The sequence below is a fragment of the Neophocaena asiaeorientalis genome, unplaced genomic scaffold, assembly GCF_003031525.2.
Source record: "Neophocaena asiaeorientalis asiaeorientalis breed wild unplaced genomic scaffold, Neophocaena_asiaeorientalis_V1.1 scaffold7, whole genome shotgun sequence".
Classification (NCBI taxonomy): domain Eukaryota; kingdom Metazoa; phylum Chordata; class Mammalia; order Artiodactyla; family Phocoenidae; genus Neophocaena; species Neophocaena asiaeorientalis.
In genome coordinates, this window is record NW_020185337.1 from 7,937,699 (window position 1) to 7,955,617 (window position 17,919).

At 39.3% G+C, this 17,919-nt stretch overlaps 1 long non-coding RNA gene across 3 annotated transcripts in view; it reads left to right on the forward strand.

Annotated features, from left to right (window-relative positions):
- Positions 1-17,225, forward strand: part of LOC112393808 (uncharacterized) — a 22,969-nt gene extending 5,744 nt beyond the window's left edge. Inside the window, exons 3-6 of one of the 3 annotated variants that reach the window (XR_003002026.1) lie at positions 8,817-8,900; positions 12,894-13,019; positions 13,119-13,314; positions 14,551-17,225. This is a non-coding gene — a long non-coding RNA (uncharacterized LOC112393808). Of the gene's footprint in view, positions 1-8,816; positions 8,901-12,893; positions 13,020-13,118; positions 13,394-14,550 lie in introns of those variants that run through there. The other 2 variants (XR_003002024.1, XR_003002025.1) reach the window with 2 other exon arrangements.
- Positions 17,226-17,919: the final 694 nt, after the last annotated feature.

Sequence of the window (17,919 nt, forward strand, 5' to 3'; positions counted from 1 at the left end):
CTGTAATTTCTATGAGTGTGTATTGAGATGCCACTTTTGTAGTCACTGACTAGAAAAAGATTATAGTTAAAAAGTAAATAGATACAAAATTTATGTTTACATACATAATAAAGAGCTTAATTCTATGTAGGTCTTTGAAGCTTCTTTTTCTTTTTCGGAAGCCACCTTTTTTGTCTTAGAAATTCCATGCTTACTGTAATCTTGATATATAATCATTAAAAAAATAAGGTAGAATCTTATTTACCTCAGGAGTTTATGGAACTAGCCTACTCCAAGTGCTGATGAACTAGGAACTAAAGAAAACAGGAATCTGATACGCTTTGTGATACCACTGTGCATTTAATAATATGTTGCTTTATATTATCTAACTTTTGAATTTATATTTGCCTTTGAGCTTGTAAACTCAAAGATAGCTGCATTTTATATAGAATAACACTATTCACATTGAGTGCACCCAATATATCTTGTTAATGACTGTTATGTTTAGAAAATATGTAGGTTGTAAAAATCTGGAAGTAAACAGTTTAAGTACATAAGCCACACCAAGTATATTAGATGGATAATTTCCTGGTTCCTCCATGTCATGTTAACTTAAAAAATGTGTTTAACATGTCATTTATGGCTCTTCGCATCTTTTCAGCCACATCTCTCTTTTGTCCACTTAATTCTTAAGCATTTTTTTTTCCTACTCCTGGTTAACATACTATTTTTGACATATTACTTCTTTAAATCAGAAACTTTAAATTCCACTTAAGATTTTCTGAGGTCCAATTTTCTTAGGTATTAGCAAATCTAATAGTTCAAACTAATTTCATTTGCTGCCTTAGCACTAATCATTTTTTTTAATTTATTTTATTTACAATTTTTTATTTTTGATTGCATTGGGTCTTTGTTGCTGCGCACAGGCTTTCTCTAGTTGCGGCAAGTGGGGGCTACTCTTAGTTGCGGTGTGCGGGCTTCTCATTGCGGTGGCTTCTCTTGTTGTGGAGCACAGGCTCTAGGTGCGCGGGCTTCAGTAGTTGTGGCTCACGGGCTCAGTTGTGGCTGGCAGGCTCTAGAGCACAGGCTCAGTAGTTGTGGCGCACGGGCTTAGTTGCTCCGCGGCATGAGGGATCTAACCAGACCAGGGCTTGAACCTGTGTCCCCTGCATTGGCAGGCGGATTCTTAACCACTGCGCCACCAGGGAAGCCTAGCACTAATCATTTTATGCCTGGACCGTAGCAACAACCTGCCCAGTATTTGACTTTGAGCCTCCAACTCTAAAATACTCTATGAAAAGCTTTAAAAATAGTTTTCCTAAGTGAAGGTTTTTTGGTTTTTTTTTTTAATAGACTTTATTTTTTAGAGCAGTTCTAGGTTTGTAGAAAAATGGCAGAAAATACAGAGAATTTTCATATGACACTTCACGTACACACCCAGTTTCTCCTATTATTTACGTCTCGCATTAGTGTGGCACATTTGTTACAGTTGATAAACCAATATTGATTCATTACTATTAAAGTCCATAGTTTACATTTTAGGGTTCACTCTTTGTGTCATACAGTTCTGTAGGTTTTGACAAATGCATAGTTTCACGTATCTAACGTTGTGTCATAACAGAATAGTTTCATTGCCCTAAAAATGCCCTGCGTTCCACCTATTCATCCCTGCCCCTTCCATCCCACACCCCTGGCAACCACTGATCTTTTTATTATCACTATAATTTTGCCTTTTAAATGAGATTTTTACTGTCCTTTAAAACCTGTATCTCTAAAGTAGATCCATATATGTGAAAAAAAGCAAGTTGCAGAAAATTTGTATAAAATCCTATTTATAGATTTTTAAAACTATACACATTCACACATTCGATTATGCATAGGACATTTCTGGAAGGAGACACAGAAAAATGATTACTTCTATGGAAAGGAAGAGTTAATGAGGTCTTTAACTTTCTACTTTTATTTAAATTTCTTACCATGTACAATATTATTTTATAATTTTAAATTATTTATTTTTTTTGCGGTACGCGGGCCTCTCACTGTTGTGGCCTCTCCCGTTGCGGAGCACAGGCTCTGGACAAGCAGGCTCAGCGGCCATGGCTCACGCTCCGCGGCATGTGGGATCTCCCCGGACCGAGGCACGAACCTGTGTCCCCTGCATCGGCAGGCGGACTCTCAACCACTGCACCACCAGGGAAGCCCATAAACTCATATTTTTATACCTAATATTCTCTTATGACCGTTTTATGATTTCTTGTTTCTTCTTCACACATTAGTAACCTCCCACTCAGCATCTTCTTGACTCCTGTCTTAGGCTCAGTTTCGTTTTAAAAGTAGGGTCACAATTTTTATTCACCCTTTTAAGCAGTTCCAATCTGCTTTACCTGCTTTATTTTTACAAGCAATTATTACCTTCTAAAATGGTTTAATGGTTAGTTAGTTAGATATTTAGGTGTTTGTATGTTTTTGTCTCTGTGCCCCAGGCCATTTTGCACCACTAGAAAGTACACAAAGATTTTTGTCTGTCTTGTTCACTGATGAATCCTCCGTGCCTGACAGTTCATAGGTGCACAATAAAACTCTTTCTTGTTTTTAAACTATTAAATTTGAATTGTTTTTTAAAATTAAATATCTGTTCCTATAATTCTGCTTCAGTTGGTATATGTTGTTTAATTTGTTGTGTCATATGGTGATCATACTTCTCAGGTGCCTAGATATTTTGGTTCACAAGCTCGTGTTCTCTACTGCTCTCTCTCATAATGGATGTGGAGGATGAGCAAAAGGGTAGACCCTAGTTTTACCCCTTCCCACAAGTTGAAGGAATAGAGAGCGGAAGGCTCCAGGCACCACAGAAGAGTATAGTGCTCTATCTCTGTTGGTTCCTGTTTCACTGGACAACTCCTTTAGTAAAGATTTGCCTTGAAATTCGTAATTCAACAGCAGAAGGCTGTTGTAATCCACCAAAACCCTGGAGGTTTGGGGAAGGAATGGTGGAGTGACTGTCCACTGCTCTAGAATATCTGGTCAGCCCACACTCTTTTTCATCAGCAGCTCACTTGAACAGACATTATTCTACGCTGGGAAGCCTGATCTGTTGCTGATGATTTGTGTAGTAATCAGTTGTCTGGAACTGATTGTCCCAAAGTGGGATGATCAGTGGGGGAGTGGCAGGAACAATACGTAAAAACTTCTGACCCTAACTAGGGTTTCTTCACAGTTTTTGATTTTATTCCTCAAGCCCTTACTTCCTTTCTGTACCTACCCAGGGTTAATTTGGAGGGAGGAAGCCAGCATCCCTTACTAGATCTCTCTTTTCTCGGGAACCGTACATAAGAAACCCACTTTAAATATAAAGACACAGATAGGTTAAAAGTAAAAGAATGGAGAAAGATCTACTATGCTAATGCTCATCAAAGGAAAGTGTAGTTGCTATATGCAGACAAAACGGACTTCAGAACAAGGAAAATTATCAGTGATAGGAAAGGTCATTACATAATGACAAAGAGGTCAATGCTCCAAAAAGATGCAGCAACCTTTAATGTGTGTATGTCTAACAACAGAGCCTTAAGACAGCTAAGGCAAAAACTGACAGAACTTCAAGGAGAAATAAACGAATCCACTATTATAGCTGGAGACTTCATCACCCCTCTTTCAGTAATCAATAGATCTGGCAGGCAGAAAATCTGTGAGGATATAGTTGAACTCCGTAGTACCATCAGTCAACTGGATCTAATTGACATTTATAGAATACTTAACCCAACAACAGCAGAATACACGTTCTTCTAAAAAAGAGAGACATTTGTCAGTGTAAGAAATAACTTGTATGCAAAAATATAAACATAGTTAAAGTTAATAGGTATATAATACATTTAGAAAAATATGTACAGTGAAGTTTAACATCTATAATATTAAAAGAGCTCTTAGAAATTCACATCAAGGGAACAAGCAGGGACTGCCCTGGTGGCTCAGAGGTTAAGAATCCGCCTGCCAATGCAGGGCACACAGGTTTGACCCCTGGTCCAGGAAAATCCCACGTGCTGCGGAGCAACTAAGCCCATGTGCCACAACTACTGTGCCTGTGCTCTAGAGCCCACGAGCCACAACTACCGAGCCAGTATGCTCTAGGGCCCACGTGCTGCAACTACTGAGCCCGTATGCTGCAACTACTGAAGCCCGTGCTCCGCAACAAGATAAGCCACCGCATGAGAAGCCTACACACAACGAAGAGTAGCCTCCTCTCGCCACAACTAGAGAAAGCCCGTGTGCAGCAACAAAGACCCAACGCAGCCAAAAAAAAAAAAGAAAAGAAAAGATATACACAGTATGGGACCACTTTGTAAATTCAAAAAAAAAAAAAAGATATTTAAAAAAAAGGGGAGCAAGCAATTCTACAGAAAAATGGGTGGGCAAAGAATACGAACTCAGCAAATGGTAAATCCAAATGTGAAAAGATGCTCAAAATCAGAAGAAATCATGGGCTTCCCTGGTGGTGCAGTGGTTGAGAGTCCGCCTGCTGATGCGGGGGATGCGGGTTTGTGCCCAGGTCCGGGAAGATTCCACGTGCCGCGGAGCGGCTGGGCCCGTGAGCCGTGGCTGCTGGGCCTGTGCGTCCGGAGCCTGTGCTCCACAATGGGAGAGGCCACAACAGTGAGAGGCCCGCGTACCGCCAAAAAAAAAAAAAAAAAAAAAACAAAAAAAATCAGGAAACTGCAAACTAAAATAATGAGATGCCAATTAGGCCTATGTAACAGATTGGCAAACCTTTTTTTTTTTTTTTTTTTTTTAATTCAACTAACATTTATTAAGTGTCAGTTTATTAAGTGACAGAGCTAATCTAGTGCTCACCAAAGCATTGTGAAGCAGATCTTATCCCTGTTTTACAGTTGAAGAAAGAGGATCAGATAGTTAAATTGACTTGACAAAAATCACATAAAGGAAACTGGGGAATTCACTCTACTGGAACTATTTTTCTTTTTCTTTTCCTTTTGAGGAGCAATTCATTCAAATGTAATGTGTGTTTGTGTATCTAGATAGGTGGATAGGTATTTATGTTTTGAGTTGAAGTTTCCCCCACATATCTGCCATCCACCCATTTCCCATGCCAACACCACTCGTCTCACAACCACTTTGATTAGTTTCTCAAGTATTTCCCAGAGCTTTTTTATACAAATATGAGTTTATTTTATTCTCCTTAAAAAAAAGAAAAAAAGCAAAGGTTATAATAATGCACTGTGTTCCACAACTCAGAGTTATGTAAGTAGCTCCATAATGAGAGTTCTTATCCTTTAACAGCTGCATTGTATTTCACTACAAGAATACCAGAATTTATTTTACCAGCCCTTATGATGGATATTTGCATTGATTTCAGTCTTTTGCTTTTGAAAACAGTGTAGTAATGAATAATACTGTTTATAATTTTGTCTCACCTGTTCAAGATTTCACAGAAATAAGATTGCTGGATCAAAGGGTATGTAATGTGTGTGGGATTTTGATAGATATTGCCAGATTTCCCTGTGTTATATAAACAACATGGAAGAGTGACCCCACAGCATTGTCATTAGAGTATGTTATCAAACTTTTGGATTTGGGACTGATAAGTGAAAATGTTTAATCTTAGTGTAGTATTACGCATTTCTCCTGTTACAAGTGAAGTGAGACATCTTTTCAGAATGGGCAAAATGTTAAATGACCAATAGCACCTGTTGCCAGTAGGGATCCAACTAAAAGGGTACTATACATTGCTGGTATAAATGTGAACTTTTTCAACCTATTTGCAAAACAGTCTGGCAACCTGTGTTAAAATGTTTTAAACTACAAATATCTTTTGTCCTAGCTACATTATTCTTGCGAATCTGTCCTATAGGTATAAAATACTACGTAAGGGTCTATCTGTGAGAATATTCACTGTAGTATCATCCATAGTATCAAAAAACAAGTAACAAAATGAAAGCTCATTAATAGGAAAATGGTTGAATTAATTACAGTTTTTGTATCTTATGGAAAGGAATAAATTAAAGCAGTATGAGTTGAATTGTGATTTCCACAAGATATTGGGTTAGCCAAAAAGTTGATTCGATTTTTTTCTGTAAGACAGCTCTAATAGCGCTTAGTTGTCTTTAACTTCATTCAGAACAATTTTGTTAGATTGTATGTGACAACTGTCATATCAGTGTGCATTTAAAAAAACTTACCAAAATCGGTGAATTTTTAAAAAATATTTGGTTGCACTGGGTCTTAGTTGTGGTGGGCTTCTTAGTTGCAGCACATGGGCTCCTTAGTTGCAGCAGGCAGGCTTCTTAGTTGCAGCTCGCCAGGTCCTTAGTTGCGGCAGGTGGGCTCCTTAGTTGTGGCATGTGAACTCTTAGTTGCGGCATGCATGTGGGACCTGGTTCCCTGACCAGGGATCGAACTCCAGTCCCCTGCATTGGGAGTGCAGAGTCTTAACCACTGTGCCACCAGGCAAGTCCCAAAATTGATGAATTTTTATGTAGCCATTTTAATATTGAAGGTGGAAGAAAACAACATTTTCAGCATATTATGCTTTATTATTTCAAGAAAGGTAAAAACACAACTGAAATGCAAAAAAAGATTTGTGCAGTGTATGGAGAAGGTGCTGGGACTGATTGAACATGTCAAAAGTGGTTTGCGAACTTTTGTGCTGGAGATTTCTCACTGGATGATGCTCCATGGTTGGGTACATCAGTTGAAGTTGATAGCAATCAAATCTAGACATTGAGAACAGTCAACGATATTGCTAGAGGGAAATAGCCGACATACTCAAAATATCCAAATCAAGCGTTGAAAATCATTTGCACCAGCTTGGTTATGTTAATCGCTTTGATGTTTGGGTTCCACATAAGTTAAGTGAAAAAAACCTTCTTGACCGTATTTCCGCATGTGATTCTTCACTGAAACTTTACGAAAATGTTCCGTTTTTAAAACAAATTGTGATGGGTGATGAAAAGTGGATACTGTACAATAATGTGGAATGGAAGAGATCGTGGGGCAAGTGAAATGAACCACACCAAAGGCGGGTCTTCATCCAGAGAAGGTGATGTGTGTATATGGTGGGATTGAAAGGTAGTCTTCTATCATGAGCTCCTTCTGGAAAACCAAACGATTAATTCCAACAAGTACAGCCTCCAGTTAGACCAACTGAAAGCAGCACTTGACGAAAAGCGTCCAGAATTAGTCAACAGAAAACGCATAACCTTCCATCAGCAAGACCGCATGTTTCTTTGATGACCAGGCAAAAACTGTTACAGCTTGGCTGGGAAGTTCGATTCATCCGCCATATTCACCAGACATTGCACCTTCGGATTTCCATTTATTTCGGTCTTTACAAAATTCTCTTAATGGAAAAAAATTTCAATTCCCTGGAAGACTGTAAAAGGCCTATGGAACAGTTCTTTGCTCAAAAACATAAAAAGTTTTGGGAAGATGGAATTATGAAGTTGCCTGAAAAATGGCAGAAGTTAGTGGAACAAAACGGTGAATACGTTGTTCAATAAAGTTCTTGGTAAAAATGAAAAATGTGTCTTTTATTTTTACTTAAAAGCTGAAGGAGCTTTTTGGCCAATCCAACACTACTGCTTAAATGAGAAAAAAACAAGATGAAGAAAAGTGTGTATCATATGATCCCAGTCTATAAAACATAATCGTCAACACACATAAATGGTTTGCATATTTGTGTTTGTGCCTGTTTACACTCAAAATATTTATATTTGTAGATGTATATATACACACATGAGTATTTGTATATAACTATATGGGGGGAATAATGGAAAATACATATTACTTGGGATATAGGTTTGGTTGCTTTAAGGCCAAAATAATAATGACTTAAATAAGATGGAAGGTTTTTTTTTTCTGTTCCATAACAGTCCAGAAATAATCAGTTCAAGATTGATACAGCAGCCTCAGGTGTCAGGGATCCAGGCTTGTTAATCAGCTATACTCAATATGCGGCTTCTATTTCATGGCCTAAGGTGGTTGTTCCAGCTCCTGCCAAGACGTATCTGGGAATGGGGAATGGAAAAACAGTATACCTCTTCTTTTTAAGGGCATGTCACAGAATTTGCAGCCATCATTTCCACTTATAGCCCATGGGCCAAAATGTAGTCACATGGCCAGACCTCCAAGGGAAGCTAGGAAATATAGTCCTTGACTGTGTAGCAATGTACCAAGCCAAAACTTGGGGGTTCTAATACTAAAGGATGAGGGAGAAGAAGGGACACTGAGAGACAATAGCAGTCTCTGCCATAATAGACTAGATTATCTATTCCTGCATTACAAATCAACCACAAAATTTAATGGCTTAAGACAATAATGATTTATTATTTCTCACCATGCTGTGTTTTGGCTAGAAAGTTTTTCTGTTGGTTTTCTCTGGGCTCATTCACATGGCTCCCTTCACATGGTCTTTCATCCCAGACTTATTCACAGCATAGTGGCCCAGGGCAGTGTTCCAAAAGGTGAAAAAGGAACTGTAAAGCCTTTCTAAACCTCATCCAAAGAAGTTGCACAGTCACAGCTACTGCATTCTGTGGTCAAAACAAGTCCCAAGGCTAGCCTAGATTCAAGAAATGGGGAAATAAACTACCTTTTGTTAGTTAAGGTGGCAAAGGCACATTGCAAAAAGGCATAAACAAAGGAGGCATGATTCATTGTGAGCAAATATTGTAACAGTCTAACATGACTTTTTACACTTATATGTGTATGTAAATTTTTGTTTGCATATTCAAAGAAATGTAAATAAGTAGTTATAATGAGTTAAATTCATGGTGAGCAGATACAAATATGACCACATCACTCTCTTGCTTATTATTGCCTTACAGATTAAAGCCCAAGCCCCTTAGCCTGTACCACTTCTACTGTATTATACTGTCTCCCAGGAAATGTAATGAAAACCAAGCAGAAAGGTAAGTCCTTTCTAGCTGAAGTTGTTGGGCTTCAAGTAAGTTGTGGAATCTGAACTGGGCGTTGAAGGAAGAAGTGTTTGAATTGATGGAGAAGGGCAAGTAGGCATAACCAGTAGTTCCTAATCTTATTAGGACCACCCTTTTAAAAAACTGAAATACAGCATACTGCATAAATAAATGAAGTATCTATCATAAATAAAGTAAAAATATCCCTCTATCCATCACCCAGGAAATAGAATATCACCAGTTACATGGAAACCTCTTATGTGACCTCCCAGTAACAATCCTGCCCGTCCTCCCCAAGTGTAACCACTCATTCTAATTTCTAACTATAGATTAGTTTTGCCTGGTTTTGAATCATACATGAAAGAGAGTAAATATGCATTTCACCATTATATTTGTAAGATTCATCTGTTGTTTGTAGAAGTAGTTTGTTCGTATTCATTGCTATATTCCATTATGTGGATAAAATAAATATATCCATTCTGTTGTAGCTATTTGGGTTTTTTCTACTTTGGGGCTACTAAGAAATAATGGTACCACAAGCATTCTTTCATATGTCACTTGGTGTACGTGGGCAGACATTTCTATTGAGAGAGTACATAGGGTTAAAATTCCTTGGTCATTGAGGTAGATTCACACTGTAAAGAATGACAGTTTTCCAAAGTTTATGTTTTTTATATCCTCACCAGCAGTATATGAAAGTTTCATGTTCTCCACACCCTAGGCAACACTTAGTATTGTCAGTTTTGTTTTTATTTTTAAGCCATTCTGATAGGTGTGTAGTGGTATCTCATTTGGCATTAATTTGCATTTACCTGATGTCTATTGAGCTTGAACACCATCTTACATTATTTGCCATTTGGGGATCCTCTTTTTTTTTAAGTGCTTGTTCAAGTCACTTATCCATATTTCTGTTGGGTTGTCATTCTTTCCTTATTGAACTTTAGGACTTCTTTATGTACTCTGGATATGAGTTCTTGGTCAAATATATGTGCACCAAATATCCTTTCCCATAACATGGTTTGTCTTTTCATTTCCTTAATAGCATCTTTTGGAAAAAAGTTCTTAAGTTTAATATATTTTACCAATCTTTTCCTTTCTTATTTTGAGTGTGCATTCTATTTCTTTTTATAACCCTAATTGATAGATTAATTGGTACCAGGAGTTATCACAGGAAATGGATCCTCCCAATGGGCTTCTGGGATTGGCTTATATGCACACATACACACACATATGTAAAATCAATCACAAGGATAACCTCATTGCTATAGGTACAGGGACCACAGGTTATAATCCTTGGCTTACAGTACTGTTGTGATGACCATTAATAGCATGGGATGGAGTGAAGATGGAGGGGAGGGGAGAGAAAGTATCACCATGGTAATCATAGTAATTATAAAGATTCTGAACCCACCAGGCTTCTCTTATGGTCCTAAACACATTGTACATAGGAAAAAGAAAATTATGAAAACTATTAATATATAGTTAAGAATGCTTGTAGGGGGTCAGAACTCCTCCACTGTAGCTTTGAAGGAGTCCTTCATCTTCTGTAATCAGTAAGCAGATAAGGTAGATTCGTAGTACTAATTAAATGCTCAGTTCTTCCAGTTTTCTTACACTAAGGTTAGCATTGATGGGAAAGGAGTGGGCCCTGAGACACAGAATGGGGATCCAGTTGGGCAGACAAGAATGAAGCTGAGAACTCTGAACCTTCATATTCCCCTGAACTTCCTTTGCTCTCAGAGGAAACCAGCCTCCTCTGCATAGAGGCTTTCAGTGACTACATTTGGGGCAGCTCTCTTATAAGTTGATTCCTATTGTCCTCAGAATTTACCCTCACCACCTCCCAGTTCCATCCCAACATAGCCTCCCCATCAGGGAAGTATGCATCCTGCTCTGGCAAGAGACTACCTACAGAGGAGTTTAAGACCTTGTCGTTTTGACCAGCAGGAACCTGGGGAGTATATATAGAAGTGGGTTCTAAGGGTGTTACACCGAGGGAAAGTAGACATAAGGTTTAATCAAGGCAAACTTACCTGAGAATTAAGATTTAATATGTTGGCATTAATAGTTTGCTAGGATGAGCCTTGGACTCAGTAACTGCCTACAAATAATAAATGGCTCCCAAAATAAAAAATAAAAATAAACAGCCTACAAATAAAATTTGAAATAATGATTTCAGAATATCAGAAATCCCCTGGCATACCATAGAGGAAGGAGTACAATGGCTCCTTAGCCATCCTCAACTTTCACCAAGTCATTAAAAAATGCATTGGTGGGGCTTCCCTGGTGGCGCAGTGGTTGAGAGTCCGCCAGCCGATGCAGGGGACGCGGGTTCGTGCCCTGGTCCGGGAAGGTCCCACATGCCGCGGAGCGGCTGGGCCTGTGAGCCAAGCATTCCCAAAGAGCTCTGAAGTGGCTCTCCTTTGTTTGCAAAAATGATGGTGATGAAAGCTGTGGTAGAATTGAGTTTCCTGATCTCAGTGGGAATAAAGAAGCCTAAAGTGGTAGAGATCATATGATAGCATACAACCGTCAGAGACAAGGTGGGCACAATTACCATAATAAGCCAAAAACGAAAATGTGAACAAGAGTGTTTTGACCCACAGGGAAGAGTAGTAATGGATAATGATCTTGAGGTCCCTGGAAATAAAATAGATTAACCTATTAAGGTGCTGCTTGACATATTTAGATGGAAAAATTCTGAGATGTAGACTAACTTGTGTTATTACAGTTAAATTGGTACTTCCTGATGATCGGGATAGATTTGGTCCTTTAGAGGAGGAACCTGCAATGCAGCCACAGTGGTATAACCATGAATCTTCCCCTAACCCAGTGGTTTCCAAACTTGTCTGCACATAAGAACACCTCAGAATTCTAAAGCCAGGGGCACACCCCAAGCCAATTAACTCATATAAGTTCTGTGGGTGAGACCCAGGCACTTGTATTTTTAAAGCTCCCCAGGTAATTCCAGTGAGCAAGTTAGGGAATCACTGCCCTAATCCTTCTCCGGTGGCTATTTATTGGTTAAATAGGGGGCCTAAGAAAGTCAAGTGACAGATGGAGTCCTGGCCAGAGTCTAGCTAACAGTGAGCCCAGAGAGACCCACACTGGTTATTTCTCCAGCCCCAGATGTGTAGTAAGAATAAATATATTTTAATAATTGAAGCAATCTTCATTTTGGTTTTCTGACCAATAGATTGAGCATTATGGTAGGAAGGACTACATAGAAGTTCAGAACTGCTTGTTACCACTCCCTCCCAAGACAGTAAAAGAAAAGCAGTACAGAAGTTAGTGCCCCCATGCGGGCATGGTGATTCGTACCAGATTCCCATTTAAATTCCCTGTGTGGTAACCAGATGGGTAGTGAGAAATGACAGTGGATTGTTGCAAAGCTTAATCAGGTGGGGTGCCAACTGCAGCTGTCCAGGTGTGGTACCTGCACTGGAGGAAGTTAGTACAGACTGCGACCTGGTACACAGGTACGGATCTGGAAACGCGCTCTGCCCCGCCCCCACCCGATTCCAGTCAGGAAAGAAAGCCAAAAGCAGATTGCATTTAACTGGCAGGGACAACAGTACACCCTGTCTTGTCTCAGGGCTGTGTCAGCTTTCCTGTTGTCTCTATGGTATGGAGGGACCTTGACCATATCATTGTACCATAGACTATCACACTGGTCTATTACAGCAATGAAATTATGTTAAATGACCCTAATGAGCAGGCAGTAGCAAGCATTCTGCATGATTTGATAAGACATATGCCTGCCAGAAGATGCAAGATAAACCCTGCAAAACTTCCAGGACCTGCACCGAGTTTCTAGGGGTGCGGTGGCCTAAGACATGTTAGGATATCCATTCAAATAAATGACAGGTAGTTGTGTTTTCTACCATTATAACAAAGAAGAAGGAAAAAATGTGTAGCAGGCCTTTTGGGGTTCTGGAGGCAACAAAATAAAGTATATTAGGGTGACCTGCTCTTATCTGTTTTCAGATAACTATAAGACTACATGTTTTGAGTGGGGCCCAGAGCAAACTGTCTTGCCAGTTGGGCCTTATGATTGGGCAGATCCAGTGGTATTGGAAGTTCATGTGTTAGAGATGTTAAATGAAGCCTTGGGTAAGTTCCAATAGGGGAATTACAACATAAACCCTTTGGTTTTGGAGTAAGGATGTATCTGCCTCAGCCAACAACATTTTGTTTTGTTTCTTTGAAAAGCACCTCCTGATTTGCTCCTGCTACCTGGTAGAGACGGAACACCTGATCATGGGACATCAGGTGACCATGTGAATAATAAAACCACCCATCATGAACTGGTGTTATCTGATTCACCGAACCATACAACTGGATGAGCACAGAAGCAGTCTACTCCCTATGAGACTGGGACACGGCTACAATTAAACTAAATGAGCAGGTGACTCAGACTCCTATAGTCCCTGACTCTATTCCTTCAGCACTTCCCCCCAAACCCATATAAATTGGCTTCATGAGGAGTTCTTTCTGACCAATTAATGTAAGAGAAAAAAGCATGGGTCCTGTTTGTTCATGGAAGAATCTGCAGTGAGCTGGCAATAGCTGGATGTGAGTGGTCACTACACACCACCACCACTCATTAGTGGCCCTGACCCAGAATAGTAAAGGGAAATCCTTCCATAGGGAAGAATTTTAGGAGACATGGCCTGAGGTAAGGGTATACACTGGTTTGTTGTCAGCAGCTTATGAGTTGACAGGCTAGACAAGAACTTGGAGAGAACGAATTGGAAAGCTGGTTCCATTTATGAGGCCAGCTGGGATACAATAACCTGCAAATTGGGGATGCTGACCTAAAGAATGAAGTATATGCTTAAAATCAGTCATCAGTATATGGTGCCACCTTTCCCAAAATGTATGCAGAGTGGAGATGAGAGTAGTCCCTCTATTTTCAGTATGACTAATTTTGTAAAAAAAAAAAAAAAAAAAAAACTGGCGGCATGTTTTCCAAACTTGGTGAAAAGCATAAAACTACAAATCCACAAAGCTCAGTAAATCACAAGCAGAAAAATTGCAATGAAAGTCACACCTATGCATGTTACAGTCAAACTGATAAAACTAATTCAGAAAAACAACTTAAAAGCATCCAGAGAAATTATACATTATACACAAGATGGCAGTTATATGAATTTTTTAAAAAGGATGCATAACATATAGAAAAATGCACAAATATTGTTCATCATGACTTGCCACAAAGTGAAGATAACTATCACCACCCACATCAATAACTACGTCCCTTCTTAGTCATTACTCTTCTTCCTTCCCAAAGGTAATCATCATCCTGAATTCTAACACCAAAGATTAGGTTTGACAGTGGTCAACCTTTATATAAATTGAATACATGACAGTGGTTAACTTTTATATAAATTGAAGAATGTATTCTTTAGTGTCTGGCTTCTTTTTTTTTTGTCTGGCTTCTTTTATTTAACATTGTGAGATTCATCCATGTTGTTACCTGGAGCAGTTGTTCATTCATTTTCATTGCTATACAGTATTCTACTTTATAAATATACCACATTTATTTATCCATTTTACTGTTGATAAACATCAGAGATGTTTCCTTTTTTTTTTTTTTTTGCGGTACGCAGGCCTCTCACTGCTGTGGCCTCTCCCGTTGCAGAGCACAGGCTCCGGACGCGCAGGCTCAGTGGCCATGGCTCACGGGCCCAGCCGCTCCGCGGCATGTGGGATCTTCCTGGACCGGGGCTCGATCCCGTGTTCCCCTGCATCGGCATACGGACTCTCAACCACTTCGCCACCAGTGAAGTCCCGATGTTTCCATTTTTGGGCTACTAGGAGGAGAGCTGCTGTGAACATGGTTGTGTATGTCTTTGGGTGTACATATGTATGCATTTGTGTTGGGTTCTTTTATTATGCCTAATAAACCACTTGAGGAATTTTTTGGTCCCTGAAACTTCAGACTTAGTGGTTTTGGAGGTTTTAGTACTCAAGGGAGGAATGCTTCCTAGGAAACATGGTTTCAGTGAATTAGAAGTGGACACTGCTTGCTGGCAGGTTTGGGCTTTTTCTATCACTAATCAACAGAGAGAGAAGGGAGGGGATCACTACTGCCAAGGGTGAAAGATTCCTTTTAACAGGGGGAAATTGGATTGCTGCTACACAGTGGAGTAAGTAGGACTATATATGGAATGTATGATATTAACCAAGATTGCTTCTTAGTATTTTCTTGGCTGATAGTCCAATAAGAAAACTAGAGTAACCCAAAAAGGACCTCCACTAAGATTCATCTTACAAGAATGAATGTTTGGGTTGCCACACGTGGTAAAGAACTCCATACAATTTAGGTGCAAGCTGAGTGGGAGAAACCTAGAATGGGTGGTGAAAGAAAGCAGCTATGCTTATGAACCTAGTCCTCATGACCAGCTAAAACACAGGTTTTATGAAACTATGATTATGTTTTGTTACTTGTTTCTTTTCTCCCCTACCAAGTATGGAAAATTCTGGGCTGGATAATGTTTTTGGCTTCAGATGAGAGTATGACTGAATTGACACCACCCCATGATCACTTTGTAGCTGATGGAAGGAGACTGTGGTGGAAAAGAGTGAGATGAGCATTTATATTCCTCCTGGCTCCCGCCATTAGAGGTTGCCTTGAACTGGATGTGTACCTTGACCAAAGGTCATTGCCTCTCTCACGATGAACTCTTCACAATTCTCTCTCCTTCGAAACTGCTTAACTTCTGTCTCTTGGAGATTAAGGGAGGTATAGTTCTCCTGCTGTTAGCCCTGGGTTACAGAACTATCCTTGTAATTCTCATATCCTATACACAAATTTGTAATTAGTCCCTCTCTTAAAAAAAAAAGAAACAAAAAACCTTCCTTAAATGATCTTGAGTGCGTCATTTGTTTCTAGTTTATTTGGTTGTGCCGGGTCTTAGTTGTGGCAGGCAGGCTCCTTAGTTGTAGCATGCGAACTCTTAGTTGCGGCATGCATGCGGGATCTAGTTCCCTGACCAGAGATAGAACCCTGCCCCCCTGCATTGGGAGCGTGGAGTCTTAACCACTGTGCCACCAGGGAAGTCCCTTGAGTGTATCATTTGTTTCCTGTTAGGACTCTTGACACATGAGTTTTTTATCTCTTGTATTGCTTCTTGCCTAAAATCTACTTCGATATTAGCATAGCCACAGTCTTTGTTCGTTTTTGCATATTTCTTCACTTTAAACTTTTCTGCATTCTAATATTTAAGGGTTGTCTCTTGAAAACAGGTTAAAGGTGTATCTTTATAAATCCAAGGCAACAGTCTTGACCTTTAATTGGGATAATCAATTTACACTTAATGTAATTACTGATACATCGGGCTTTAAAGCTGCTATCCTGTTTCTTGTCTCCCCTGTTCTTCACTCTTTTTTCTCTACTTTCTTTATCCTTTGGGATAGATCAGGTTTTTTTATTCCACCTTCTCCTTTTGATTGGCTTCTTAGCTATATGCTCTTTTACTATTCTTTAATTAATTACTCTAGAAATTAGAATGTGCATACTGGACATCTAAAAGTCTAGTATATACTAGTACTTTATCCACTTCCAAGACAGTGTGAACACCTTAGACCACTTTATCCTCTCCTCTCAATTTATGTGGTGTTAATGTTTTAAATCTGTATGTTTTTAACACCACAGTATATCAGCATTGTTTTATAAAATTAATATTCATTGAGATTTACCCATGTATTTTCTTTTTCATTGTTCTTCATCCCTTTCAGAATCTAAGAGCTTCCATCTGAGATCATTTCTCTCTGCTCGAAGGCTGCTCTTTCCTCCAAGGCAGAGATGCTGGTGACAAGTTCTCATTTTCTGTTTGTTTGAAAATACCTTTATATTGTCTTAACTTTTGAAAGTTATATTATCTGAATATGAATTCTAAGTTGGCAACATTTTATTTTAGTACTCTGAAAATAGCACCATTTGGTTGCAAAGCAGCTGTCTTATTGTCATTCATTTGATAGAATACTTTGTTTCTTACCTATGGATGCTCAACATTTCCTCTCTCTGGTTTTCAGCAGTTTTAATATGAAGTGCTTAGGTATTGTTTTCTTTGCCTTTTCCTTAAGGTTTATAGTGCTTCTTGAATCTGAGGCATGATGCTTTTTGTTTGAGACATCTCTTCCAGTATCACTTTGTTACAGTCTCTCATGCTTTTCCTTCTGGGTCTTAATTATACCTACATTTGGGACTTGCCTGGTGGCGCAGTGGTTAAGAATCCACCTGTCAATGCAGGGGACACGGGTTTGAGCTCTGGTTCGGGAGGATCCCACATGCCGTGGAGCAGCTAAGCCTGTGCACCACAACTACTGAAGCCCATGCGCCTAGAGCCTGTGCTCTGCAACAAGAGAAGCCACCACAATGAGAAGCCCATGCACCACAACGAAGAGTAGCCCCTGCTCGCCGCAACTAGAAAAAGCCTGCATGCAGCAACGAAGACCCAACGCAGCCAAAAATTAAAAAAAAAAAAAAATTAAACCTACGTTAGACTTTTTTTTACTCTATCTCTTCTACTTTTTAAATTTTTTCTTTCCATTTTTCATCCTTTAGTCTCTTTGTTAATCTGTGTGCATATTTTCTTCTGAATTTTCCTCCAATTCTGTCTTCAGCTCTGTGTAATTGGCTATTAAATCCATTCACTGGGTTTTTAATTTGTTATATCTTTCAATAATAGAATTCCATTTGGTTTTGTTTCCATTCTCTACAATCATTCTTAGTCCTATATTTTAAGTTCCTAAACATATTAATCATAGTATATATGTTTTTTTCTTTTAGCCACGCCACGTGGCTTGTGGGATCTCAGTTCCCCGACCAGAGATTGAACCCGGGCCACTGCAGTGAAAATGCTGAGCCCTAACCACTGGACTGCCAGGGAATTCCCTAATCGTAGTATTTTGAAGTCTTCATTTCATAATCCCTGTGGGTCCTGTTTCTGTGGTTGCTTCTCTGTCTTGTCATATTGTCTCTTACACCTGATTATGGTTTTCTGTG